A 14,931-nucleotide genomic window follows, 5' to 3' on the forward strand; every position below is an offset into this window, starting at 1 on the left:
ATCATCTGAACATAAATATAATTTTGGATGTCAAACGACTACAATTCTACAGGGTGTGAATATTGCTGCGAAATTAAGAAAAAAATTTAATTATCTTTTAAACTACCTTATATAACATTACAAAACATTTTAACAAAGAAGACATCGAGGAGAATTTAAAAATGTAAGTGAAAATATACAGGGTGTCCCATTCAAAAAAATGAAGTTATAAGCAACTTCCGATATAACCGGAGTAGGAAATAGATGAAAATATTTTCATTAAATAGATCACTCTTTAAAACCCCTTCGTTCCAATTTTCATGATTCTGTTCCTTTAGTTACAAAACCAACCAAATTAATAAATGTATAAACAACTCACATCGGGTGGGGTTTGAACTCACTATCTAAATCTAAACTATCCCTGCCTATAGGTACTCTCACTAACTGAGCTATCTACGATGTCCCAGGGGAGTCAGTCTGTTTCTTAATAAACATTTGCATTTAATAACCTTACATGTGCTAAAAACATGGTTAAACACACAAAAAATCCAATAAATGGCATAAACTTGACTGTATTAAAGAACATTATTGTCTAGAATGGTATTTTGTTTGACCCATTGATATAATTGCACACTCTGCAAAAAGTGTATATGTATACCTACGATAGTCTTTAGTCTTTAAACTGATAAGGAAAAACAATCAAGTGGGTGTCGTATTATATCAGCTTTGGTGACATCATAACAAGTTTCAAAAGGATATTAATTACTGTCGGTGTCAAAACACAAGATTATTTTATGAAAGGACCTATTCTCAAAATCCAGACAATGACAATGAATTTCAGAGCGAAGGCGTCGTCTGCTATATAAGAAAGAATGTATTATAAAATATTTTATTTTTACATTGTACAAATTTATTATGACCTCTGAGTACGTGTCAAATAAATGAGGGGCTCGGTAGTAAACAATGATAAGGGACAAATTTTGATTTTTCGCGAAATATGTAGTATGTAAAAGATGGCAAGGGACATGGCAAAGCAGACAATTTTACTTAGTTATCCTCCTAATAATAGATCGAGCCAGATTAATTTCTTAAAAGTTGGTAAGGGGCATGCATAAGCATGAAAATAATGTTATGTGTCCATGATAATGCATGTTGTTCAAATCTAAATAGATTTTTTGCTGTTAACAGTGACAATTCTGAGAGCTACGATGATTGCAACTCAGATAAAGATCCTAAATTTCAAGTATTTAGTGAAGCTTGGTCAAGTTTCTCTAAAGAAGACAATTTCTTTATATTCTTAGAATAAATGTTCGCCAGTAAAAAATGGTAAGGGATGTACAGTACAACCTCGTTTAACCGGACTAACTGGGACCGGAAGCGATCCGGTAAATCGAAAATCCGGATAATCCGGAAATATAATAAGGTTAATAAAACTACATGTGAAATGATAACGTACTATATTTACACCCTATATGATTTACGCCAGCATTAGTTTTTATTTACAAAAAAGTCATTGATCTTCCTTTGTTTTAATTTTGTGTGACGTTTCAATGCGGCACGATAACGTAAACGTTTCACCATCAAAATTATTTTTTTTTATTTTTTCATTCCGGATTGATCCGGATAATCCGGACATCCGGATGAACGAGGTCCGGATTAACGAGGTTGTACTGTACTTAACATTGTTTACATCCACGTTCACTTTGCATTAAAACTTAACATTTTTCACTTGCAAACATGAAAATAAATTCTCTCCAGAGCTATATTATTTTTATTTAAACGTTTTAGAAAACCTGAAAGATGTAAAATCATTTTGGGAATTGATTCCAGCTGTTTACCACAAATGGTATCTAAATTTAAAATGAATTCCTAGTACCTACCAAATTATGTTAAGTCAACACCACTTAACACGTTACGTTAAACTATTTCAAATATTTTAGGTAAACAATGTTAAGTTGTAGTTCATATTTTCATACTTTTCTCTAATTAATCATTATAAAAAAAATATTTGGTTTTCCATATTTTGCCTACGTATTAACAACATATTCAGCTAGTTTTAACATGCTTCATACTCTTATATTTTTTAGTAAAAAATGTAAGAATATTTTTTTCAAAATTCAATATGTACTTCAAAACTCAAAACTTCTTTACTGTCCCTTACCATTTTTTACTGCCGGACCCCTCAAATATGTCAAGTGTTCTTTTAACACTCGTAAAGCGGTGCTTAGATTCTTACGTAAACAACGGTGCGGGGTGCATTTGCACCCCATCTGTATATCCATTTTTTTATATGTGAACGTCGGTAAAATTGATTTGGAAGATAATTATGACTTGTTTATTATAGTATGAAACATAATGTTACAAACAAAGTACCCATTTCTTCTTAAAAAAAATTATTCTCGTTGCAAGATAAACACATGAAATTTTTCACAGAGTGACCAACACAAAGTTTTTACACAAAATACAGTTATGTCGGGACTTTCGGTCTTTTTTCTTTGACATAAGTAACACCGACCTTGTCCCGTAGCTCTGTTAGCTCCAAGTGGAACACCATTTTTCTAAAAAATCACGTAAACGTAAAACTTTTTAGATGCTGCAATGGGTGTAATGTGTTTCGAATTGAATTTAATGCGAATAAAAAAATGGACAAAAATCAAAAAAAATTATTAAAAAAGATAGGTGAGAAAAACGAGGCCTGGGGTGCGGCTGCACCCCGCACCGCCTTACGAGGGTTAATGTATATTTTGATTCGCTATGTATGTTTATTGTATTGTTCATAATGCGCATAAGTCCAATTTTCCAAATTTTTTTTACCTTTTTTTGCGTCTCATAGTCTCTAAGCATATACCCGAACTACTATATTCCCTAAAACGACACTCAATCCTAACTGCAAGACGCAAGAGTCTTGCAGGCTTAGTCTTGTTCTTGCTCAAGTCTTGCACGGTCAGTCTTGGTCTTGGTCTTGCTAAAATAAAGCGGTCTTGGTCTTGGTCTTGCGAAAATGCAAGAACAAGACCAAGACTGCAAGACCAAGACCGATTTTGGGCAACACTAATGACGACTATCAGTTTTTCTATTGTACCTATACTTCTGGCAATGTGTCCAAAATACTGCAAATATTTCTTTTGTGTGTCTATGGGAAAAATTATGTCTTTGATCAGCTATTACGTCAGCAATTGTATGTGCACTGTTACGGTCGAATTTTTATAAAATGGTTACCAGTTTCATCATAGCTGTTGTTGCGGTAGTAAGCCTTCTATATATTTTCCATCACACCCTCCTCTGTTTGTTATGAAAGGCTCCAAGTATATGAAACTATATACTTTTAAACCCCCAATCTCTTTTTAATGTGTGGAAGATAGTTTTGTGCTCTGTCTTCTTTCATGATTTTTGTTACTTTAGGAGTTTTACTCCTATATTCTATATAGCTGTAGCCTACGATCTTTGCTTGTCTTATCCTGACGTCTCATTAGGTTTTCCATTTCTTTTTGTCTTGAAGCAATTATTCGTGTTTCATGGCATATCTTGGGTTACGATATTTTGTCTTCCAGCCGATATGGGTTTATGTAAAGAAGAGTAGACTGTTATTTTGTAAATGAAACTGCCAATACCAATATAAGCTGCTAAAGGAATGTTTACGGAAGGTAAAAGTAAATAGAGAACATTAGAAAACATTAAATAATGTAAACAGAAAAAAACTCGAGGTACCTTAGGTTTCTTAACTTGACCGAGAGGGAAACTAGCACTAGGTCATGAGCTGATCATAATAGAAATATTAAATAATTTGATTATACTATTATTATGTCAGAAGTACCTACTTTGTGAGCAAATTATAAAAAACTTGTAACTTGCTCTTCAGAAGTTTTGATTAAATAGAAGTTATTAATGGCGATCAATAGAGCAGTGATTTCCCAAAAACTACTATCTACTTCCTAAAAAATAATTGAGGATCAGTTAGGACTTTTAAAAGTTACCCTAATAAAACTTATGGATGCAACTCTAGCATGGATAAATATTTTGACCTGGTATGTGCTGATGACGGGTTCTGCAATAACATTAATTATTTTTTGAAAAATAAAACGGAATAGATAATTTTTAAGGCTACAAAACTCCCAAAATTAAAACTTGTTGGTGAGGTAGCTTCCAAAAACCAAAAGATCTGAAGTGATCTTACCCGATACCAGGTCGGTTCGCTAAACTCAGACACAACTGGCTAGTGATTTTAGTTGATAATTTTTTTTGTTTTTGGCCAATTTTGCCACAATTGGCAAAATTACTAACTATTTAATAATTATTAACTATTTGGTAATTATTTTTTTAGCCAATATTACCAAATGGGCAAAATTACTTACTAAAATCACTAGCCAGTCGTGTCTGAGTTTAGCGAACCGACTATAAATAGAATACAGGTTTCAGGCTAAAATTTTGAGTACTTAAGGTATCTAACTGCACTATTTTAGAAGCACTACATGTGAATCCAAGCAAGTATTTGAATATGCTGTTCTGGAAGTACCTACTGTTACCAACAATATCATTATTATGTTAGCTTTTTTGCGGTTGGATAGAAATAATTGTACGCCGGATACGGACAGTAATGATCAAAACCTGCAAAATGGAATTGACGCAGAAAAAACACAGAAGGAATCCACGAAGACTGAAGAAACGCCGTAGTGGCAATATACCGAACATTAAAAAGAATATGAAATCAAGTAGGTAATAGGAGAAAAAAGCTAACCAATCGCTAAAATTTTGAACCTGTATATTTTTCTGATTTCGAAATTAAATATCTAGTTTATAGAAATACTCAATAAATAGTCAATTTATCAACAATAATGCTGAAAAAGTTTGAAACTCTATAAACAAAAGAATATCAAATCCAGTCCTAATATACACTTATTTAATTGTATAAATAGTTTTAAATATCTCTGAGCGAAAATACAGAGCAATACAAACTTCTACTACAAACCTGGAAAAATATATCTTAACTTGAATCATTACAAAATGGATTAAAATAAACAATATAGTCGTACGCCTATGATTTCACTTGATCTTCTCCCTTGCCTAGTACGTTTCGTATTCGTATTCCATGCCTACTCTTACTCTCTTTTTATCGATCCATATAAAGGACAAGATGGCCGTATTTATACAAGTTTCTATATTTTTATTTACTTTCTAGGTCGATATAAGAATAAAATTAATATGTTCCGAAATAATTACCCAACTCAACAAATTAAACTGTTAAGTAAAATTATATGTATTACTTATCCAAAAAAGTATATATGTACTTCTTTTTAAAGACGCGTTACACAACAAACAATACAGTGCTAGTCAAAAGTCCGTACCCCCCCTCCCTCGTATCTTTTGAACGGTTATACCTATAATAGTGAAATTTGGAGGTAGGAAATAGACGGACGTAGGCTTCTTAACTAGTCATGACAGGTGACGTAATAGTGACAGATGATTTTACAGCGCCACTGTGATAGATAATTTTAAATGGGACCTTATGGCAAATGATTCCTCATTTAAAAGGTCTTGAAAATAGCTATTCAGTCATACTAATTTTTTGGATTTAAGTTGATTTTCATTTTGGTGAATAAATTAAATAAATCTAACATTGTAGTTTCGCATTTAATTAATAAAAATTCAAATGTCCGCCTATGGTTTTTTTGTCAATAAAGTTGACGTTTTCCAGTTCTCTAGTAGTTTTTACGTCAACGTCAACCTTTTTGACAAGCAACGATAGGCGGAGGATTGAATTTTTATTAATTAAATGGAAAACTACAATTTTATATTATTTCATTTATTCATCAAAATGATCTTAAAGTCGAAACAATATTAGTACGACGGAATAGGTATTTTAAATAACTTTCAAACAAGGTATCACTTGCCATAAGGTCCCATTTAAAATTATCTGTCACAGTGGCGCTGTAAAGGCATCTGTCACTATTACGTCACCTGTCATGACTATTACGAAGCCTACGTCCGTTTATTTTATCCCTCCAAATTTCATTATTATAAGTATAACCGTTCAAAAGATACGAGGGGGGGGTACGGACTTTTGACTAGCACTATATTATAACATATCAGAATTAGTCATATACGGTCGAGTCAATAAAAAAGGGAAAAGTAAGCAAACACCAGATCCGTGGCCATGGCCAACGAAGAATAAAAAATTGAATGCCTATAACTAGTACATTGAGAGCTCTAAGACAGCAAAAGAGACTAGGATAAAAGTGTATGAAACTAGTACCAAACACTCAGATAGCCTTGGTAAAACGCCATGTATGTTTTAAGTAAGTAAAAGATAGTAACGAAAATGACCTATGGAAAGTATGTCATGAAATAAGAATACCAGAAAAAATAATAAATCTTATGAAAAACTTTACACTGATACAGAAACAAAGTCTCTACACAACGGTATAACACCTATAGTCCAGGGCGCATCTGTTTCGAGATGGACGTTGCGAGGTGACTCATATTTTTTTGCAGAAATTGCTTGGAATTAGCTCATATAATAATAATTAAGTTATCCATCCACTCAAAAAGGTCCGGAACATTGTTTAAATAATCAAAATGTCAAAAAATGAAAGAAAAATTCGATTTTTTTCTTCGTTTTTGCATTATAATTTTAAAAGTATTCACTTACGAGAAAAGTTGGACAAACAATAAAGTTGCGTAATTAAATTTTCTACAATATAGGATTGTTAGAAATTTTAAAAATTATCACCCTTGTTGCAAAATAGCAATAATTGCGAAAAAACTATATGATAACCGTCATATTTTAACCAGAAAAACTATATGATATAGTAAAACAATACTGTAAATTTCATTAAGATCGGTTAAATAGATTTTGCAAAATAAATTTTGCAATCCAACTTTCGCAAAAAAACATCATTTTTTCAATATGTTGCAGGACTAAAAATAAAGCAGATAGCGTTGAACTTTTTTACATATAGAAGAATACTATACTGTACAATTTGCAAAATTAAAATCGGTTATCTACCACGGCGTCAGAATTTTTGTTAAATAAACATTAATTTTTGGTGCTACGCGCAAGACAGCGGTGTTCGATTCACACAAGTTGATTTCCACCAAAATTTCTTCCATTGTTTATCTCTAATATATTATTTTCTTGCTCTATATTTTGTTGTATTTTAATATTTTAATTCCACAAAAATCAAACTAATTTGATTAATGTTTGTGAAATAGTGTTTAAACAATTGCACATATTTAAAAATAATAAACTTTTATTCCCTAACTTAAAATACATGAAAAAAGGAAGTTTTTACTAAAAAAAGTGTTATTTCAAACGACAGAGTATGTGTTTTTATTTTGCAATATGTAAACAAATTTATTTATTTATATCGAAATTTAATAAAAACTAAAATTTATTAATCATTATCAAAGGTCATTGGAATGTCCAATCAGAGCAAACGTATCCGCTGTCCTGTGCGTAGCACCAAATATTAATGTTTATTAAAAAAATTTTTTTGACGTCGTGGTAGTTAATCGATTTTAATTTTGTAAATTGGAAATGAAAGGTACAGTATTCTTCTACATGTAAAAAAATATTCAACTTGCTGTCTGCTTTATTTTCAGTCCTGCAAGCTTTTGAAAAAATGAATTTTTTTTGCGAAAGCTGGATTGCAAAATTTATTTTGTAAAATCTATTAAACCGATTTTAATGAAAGTTACAGTATTGTTTTATTATATCATAAAGTTTTTCGGGGTAAAATATGAAAGTCTAAAGTGTAGCATAAATGGTTGAAAAACGTATAATGTGAATAATTGTTTCTTTATGTTTTTTTTTCACAATTATTGCTATTTTATATTATAGGAAATTTAATTACGCAACTTTTATGTTAGTAGAAGTTTTCTCAGAAATGAATACTTTTAAAGTTATAATCAAAAAACGAAGAAAAAAATCGAATTTTTCTTTCATTTTTTGATCCGGACCTATTTCAGTGGAAGGATAACTCAAATATTATTATATGGTTCATTTTCAAGCAATTTTTGCAAAAAAATATAAGTCACCCCTCAAAATCCAAATGTACTCATATTTTTACAGATGCGCCCTGGTCTACTAACCCATTGGCTGTGCTTAAACGGAGTAAAACAGAGTATTATTTTATCCCGCTTATATTCTTTGATGTTCTCGATATCTGCCTTTTATTTGAAAAATCATGTAAAAAGAATATACATATTTCAAGAACAAGAACAAACTATTTTTGTATGCGTATTAATTTTTTGAAAACAATACATATTTGCGAAGTATTTGTTATGAGGCTGGTAAATAGACCCCACTTTAATGAAATTGTTCCAATCTCAGGTTCTATAGGTGCTGGTTCGCTGAGAAAGGTAATTAGCTGATACCACTAAAAGTACCAGCGAGACTGCTTCTTAAAGTGATAAATTTAGAGAAATGAATTTGACGAGACGAGAATTTAACACATTTATTCTAAATTAAACAATTAATATTAAAGTAAAGTGAAAAATATATACATATATAACTAATTCTCCCTCTATATAAAAAAGATGAAGAAGAAGAAGAAGATATATACGCAAATAAAATAATGTGTACCTAAATATAAATAATTATGAACAGTAAAAAACGGTAATACATATATATTAAAAACTAAAACTAATGAAAATGAACGAATGAAAGAAAACTACGATATTGTTTCTTAAATGGTTCCGCGCACGAAAATAGTCCGTTAGGCCTTTATTTTATGAGCTCATAAATATGTCCTTACCTCACCAGCTGGATATCTCTTGCCTCTGCCTCGATATGCAGCAATCTTTCACTCCAATTGTACGAGGAACCAAGTTGACTAAAATTTTAACGTCGTTTTTCGTAGTGATACTTAACGAGAGAGAGAGTATTTGAGTCTTCTGATATAACTATGTATCCACTATCACTATATTATACGAGGAGTGAGACACATACTTGTCTCTTCTGGAGCTACTGTTCTAATTTTTTCTTCAACGAGATAATTTTTGACCTTCTTTTACGGGAGATATATTTCTGTTCTATATTGTCACTTTGACGTTACCAGAGATGGAAGATGCCGCATATGAACGATAACATAAATAAGGAACGTACTTCTTTGAATTTTATGAATATTTTGTGAGAGTTTCGAACATATTGGCCGGCCTTGACAAGGCGATGTCTTGTCAAAATGTCTAAATAAATTAATAAACTAAAAAAAAATCTCGAAGGACCAGATCCCAGATGGATCAGAATGTAACCGTAAACTAAATCTTATACTACTGTGTAACAATGCTAAAAACTAAAATTGAATCATAATACCTCTACTACAAATATGACTGGACTATCATGTCCTGGGCTATGACATTCCAACTTCCATGAGTTTGGAATCATCAATCGGGAGAAGTGAAACACGTGTAATGGGCCTAACATACTCCCCGGATGAAGTTTTAACTTTAATAGATCGGACTAATCCATCCTTACCGGGATATGTCTCAATCACACGTCCAAGTGGCCAACAAAGGGGAGGCGAATCGTCGTCGCGTAAGATAACTAGATCATTAATCTGTATATTTTTAACAGGTTTACACCATTTAGGTCGATGTTGCAGTTGATGAAGATACTCTAACTTCCACCTTTTCCAAAAGAGTTGTCGAGCTTGACAAATTTTCTGATATATATTCAACCTATTCGAATTATGTTGCGAGAGATCTTTTTCCGGATGAGCAGTTAATGCAGTTCCGATAAGAAAATGCCCAGGGGTAAGGCAGCCATAATCATTTGGGTCCTCAGAAAGTGGGGAGAGAGGACGCGAATTTAAAATTCCTTCTATTTGGGTCACGATTGTAGAGAAAACTTCATATGTAACTGTGAGATTTTTCATTATTCGGTATAAATGCCGTTTCGTGCTTTTTACGGCGGCTTCTTGAAGACCTGCCCAATGTGGTGCCTTAGGTACTATAAATTTAAATTCTATTCTATTTGTTGCACAGAAATCCAAGATGCAATTAGAGTTTGCATTATTTGCAAAAAAGTGGTGCAATTCAACGAATCTGTTACTTGCACCAGAAAAATTTGTACCATTATCACTCCATATAAGGGCAGGATTGCCCCTACGTGCTATAAACCTTTTCAATGCCATTAGATAGGCATCGGTTGACAAGCTGGTAACAACCTCGAGATGTGTAGCCTTTGTCACCATACAAACAAATACGGCGATATAGCACTTTTCAGTAGCGGCCTTTCGTAACTTAGAGGTTTTTAACAAAAAGTAACCGGCATAGTCGACACTAACTTTAGAAAATGGTCTACAAATTTGAACTCGGTCCTTGTGCATACCGGCCATCATTTGAGTAGCAAATTTTGCTCGAAATCTATGACAAAGAATACATCGGTGAATAACCTTCTTGACCTCATTTAAACCGTTTATTACCCAAAACCGTTGCCGAATATTAGCTAGAGTAGCTTGAACTCCAGCGTGTCCGAGTGATATATGCACAGACTTTATTAAAAGCGAGACTGTGTGATCGTCCTTTGGCAACAAAACTGGATGTTTATGGTTAAAGGACAGCTCAGACGAGCTTAACCGACCACCTACCAATATAAGTCCACGTGAATTATCGATGAAGGGAGATAGAGACCAAATACGTGACGAGCTTCTTGTGCTATTGTCTAAAAGAACCTTGTATTCAGCTTTGAAATATTTTCTTTGGAGACTTTTAACGATAAAATTTTCTGCATTTAGTCGTTCATCCGCGGTTACTACCTTGCCTGACTGCAAGCGACTATTACTTCCCTTGAAACGAGCATTATGAACGAACCGAAATACATAGCTAACGGCCTTAACTAGTCTTTCATATTCAGAAAATCGCGAGAAAAATTCAACCCAGTCTAGCACATCGTCTATTGCGACGTGATGTGAACGAGAATGTTCCGTTTTTTCTTCCGGTAACGAGTCTAGTAGGATTAACTTTAAATTTGAATAGTCAATAATTCTTTCTTGTAAGAAAGAAGGACCATAAAACCACAGAGAATTATTTGAGAGTTCCTGAGGAAAGGAACCTCGAGAATTTATATCCGCAGGATTGCCTGAGCCTGGTACATGATGAAAATGTACCTCTGGAGTCAATTCCTTAATTAATGCTACCCTATTCGCAACATACTGTTTCCATTTGTGTGTGTGTGTTCACAAAGAAGGGATGGCATTAGATAAACTTTGAACAAACTAAGAAGTTGAAGATTGAAGATGTCATATTAAATTTTTATTTTAGAATCTTTAAGAAATTGTATGATAATATCATTAATAGTTTTGGTATTGAAGCTTAGTAGATGTGAAATATTCAGCGGTAAACTTACATTCCGCTCCTGAAGTCTAGCAATTAGTGCTTTCGTATGGTTTTTATTAAGTTCACAATTAAAGATTATATGATTTAAATCTGCAGTAGAGTAGTTATCACATGAACAGAGAGAGTTGATACGCATTCCTATTTTAGCTAAATGTGCAGGAAAATTGCCATGGTTTAATCTTAAGCGACTTAGGGATGTGGAATAAAATCGAGTAACGTGATAATCAAATATATGTGGGATATTTTGCGGAAGTTGTGGGTGTATGTTAGTGTATGGATTCCTCGAAGTTTGTACAAACTTAAGCCAAATAGTTTCCCATTTTTTTCTTAATTTTTTATGCAATTCTGGAATGTAATCGCTGGAGATTGTTAAATCTACTATTTCATTTAAAGTTGCTGAATTCTTTGCCATTTCATCCACTATCTCATTTTCTTTGATTCCGGCATGTCCTTTTACCCAGATAAAGACCAAGTCACTGCTATTATTTTTAAATCGAGCGATTGTCTTTCTAATCTGGCATAACAACTCATTGTTGTGTTTTTTGGTTATTGGTTGCGATATTGCCTCAAGAGCAGATAAAGAATCTGATAGTATAACCGTGTCTCCAAAGTTCTGTTCAACCGCGTAAGTTAGGGCTCTTTCAATAGCATAAAGTTCGGCAGTGAAGATAGATGTACATTTAGGTAGTCTAAAAGAATTACCACTTTTTATATTAGAAACATAATAAGCGCTACCTACACTATTACATGTTTTTGAACCATCTGTATAGATGTATTTATAATTAGAAAATTCAGATAAGATTAATTTTACAATTTTATTGTTTTGGCATGGTAAGTTTCTGTATGTAGGTTTTATGATCTTTGGAAAGATTGCGATTTCCTCAATAGAAAGGTTATATATGGGTAATATTTGTTTAGTGTTAATGCTAAAGTTGTTAGTTTCTAGATAAGCATCTGTAAGAGGGGGAGAAGTTTTAATTCTCCAATAAGAATTTGTTAAGTTATATTCAGTGAGACTGTTAATTTTACTTAATAATTTATGTGAGTCTAAAGTCCTGGTCTTTAATAGAAACTTATTAGACAAGAATTCTCTTCTAAGGTTTAGAGGAGGTTCCTGCGCTTCTGCTAGAATTGCAGCACATGGCGTTGACTTAAACGCACTAATACATATACGTATTGCCTTATACTGAATATGATCGATTTTTGATAAATTAGATTTTGACGATGAACCATATAAAAAGCATCCATAATCAATGATTGACCGAATATACGATTTATAGAACATTAATGCTATCTTTGGGTCGGCACCCCATCTAGCTTTACATATGCAACGAAGCATGTTTAAACCTTTTTCGCATTTGTTGATAATGTGATTCACATGGAGTGTCCAGGTTAGTTTTTTGTCCAAAACCACGCCCAGATACTTATGGTGAGAGGATACATTAATATCAACATTACTTAAATTTATACTGGTAGGGGAACTTAACCTATGTCTAGTGAAAAAGGTGATGCTAGATTTCTCAGGGGATAACGTGAAATTAAAAGCCATAGACCATCTTTTTACACATTGCATTATCAGTTCCAAATCGCATAAACACTCATTATATGATTTACGGCTGCTGTATATACAGAAATCGTCTGCATACTGAATGATTTTAATTGTATTATTTGTTTCATTTAACATGTCATGCAATTCTGCAGTATAGATATTAAAAAGTACTGGACTTAGGACTGAACCTTGCGGAATTCCGACTGATAATAATCGAGGGCCGTAAATGTGATTTTCTGAATCTCGAATGAAAACTTCTCTGTCCCTATACAAATCTGTGATTCTTTGTGCGAATTTATAATTTAGACCGTATTTTATGAGCTGTACAGTTAGAATATCAATATCCAGAGTATCATAAGCCCCTTTAATATCTAAAAACAAGCATGCCGTTATAAGATTAACGGAAAGTGCATTCTGAATGTCGGAAACTAAGTGAGCTAATGCTTCAGAGGTGCCTTTGCCTCTGCGATATCCAAACTGATTAATAGGTAATAAACAATTACTTTCAAAATGCAATTCCATTCTTAATTTGATAATTCTCTCAAATGTTTTTGTAATGCATGATATTAATGAAATGGGTCTGTAAGAGTTAGGTAGACTTAAATTTTTGTTGGGTTTAGCAAGTAAGCAAATTACAGTTTTTTTTAAACTTTGGTCATATAAACCTTGCAACCACCAACTATTAAAAATATTTAAAAGAATGTCTTTAGCAATTGCAGGCAAGTATTCAATCATTTTATATGTAATGCTATCAAAACCCGGTGCTGTACTTTTAGATTGTTTGATTGCTAATCGTAATTCCTCCAAACTGATAGGCATATAAAATGATTCATTGCATGCTACATTACTATTGAATTTACTGAAGTCGATTTTATTTGATGCAAATTTGGGAATAAAAAACTCAAAAAAATCGTCCACCATATCAGCTGATATACTGCCCGATCCCGTTGAGTCTTTGTTTGATATTTTTTTTATAAATTGCCAAATTTTAGTAGGGTGCGTGTTTTTATTAATACTGCTTATGAAAGATATCCAGCTGTCTCGAGCTTTTTTAGAAAATAGTAATTTAGTTTGACTAGCTACATTTTGGTATTGACAATAGTTTGTATAGTTTGAGACACGTTTATACTGGTTCAGCGCTTCTTTTCTGCGACGAAACATATCATAGCATTCGGTATCCCACCATATTGGACGTTGAGTTACTTGTTGTCTTGCTCTTTTTAGGGGAATAGTTGCGGATGCTGCTTCTGAGACCTTTTCCATAAAAATAGAGAAGCTTAGTAGATTGGAGTTTAGATTTTGGTTTGTACTAATTAACGAATTTTCCAGTATAGTGGAGTATGCAGACCAATCAGCTAATTTATCATTCCATTTAGATGCTGGATTTTTATTTATTATAACTCTATCCCTAATAATTTCAAATTTGATTAAACAATGATCTGAACCTAACGCATCTGGTACGACATCCCATACACAACAATCACTAGCCAAACTAGCAGAGCAAAATGTAATGTCTACCGCCGAAGGTAGCTCTTCTGGACGAGAAATTCTAGTTGGTTTACCATTATTGAGAACAACATAGTTATTATCATCTAAGGCTTCTACTAATTGATTACCACAAGCTTTATTAATATGAGATCCCCAAAGTGTATGATGGCTGTTAAAATCGCCACAGAAAATAACAGGAGAATTAAATTGCCGAAAGATATTTGACCAATCTGATTTAGAAACATTTAATTTAGGTGGTTTATACACCGATACTAGTATGATATTTAAGGACGGAAATTTAACTGCGCAAAGTTCTAAATCTTTTTTATATGCAAAAGTAATAGGAAAATTGATAAATTTAATGTCTTGGCGAACTGCAATGGCAACACCGCCAAAGCCATTTGCACGATCCTGTCGGATAATCTTATACCCTTTTAGTTTAAAAGAATGGTTTGGTTTTTTAAAGGTTTCTGATAAAGCTATAATATCTACAGGATTATTGTGTAAAAAATTTAATAAACTTGGATGGTTTTTAGAGAAAGAACGAATATTCCATTGGATAACTTTAATGTTTTTACTAT

The 14,931-nt window shown here is 32.7% G+C and overlaps 1 protein-coding gene across 1 annotated transcript in view; it reads right to left on the reverse strand.

Annotated features, from left to right (window-relative positions):
* Positions 1 to 14,931, reverse strand: part of LOC114330350 (LIM/homeobox protein Lhx9) — an 811,204-nt gene that overhangs the window by 41,030 nt on the left and 755,243 nt on the right. The gene's annotated exons all lie outside the window — the stretch shown is intronic.

The sequence above is a fragment of the Diabrotica virgifera genome, chromosome 9 (genome assembly GCF_917563875.1).
Source record: "Diabrotica virgifera virgifera chromosome 9, PGI_DIABVI_V3a".
Lineage (NCBI taxonomy): Eukaryota > Metazoa > Arthropoda > Insecta > Coleoptera > Chrysomelidae > Diabrotica > Diabrotica virgifera.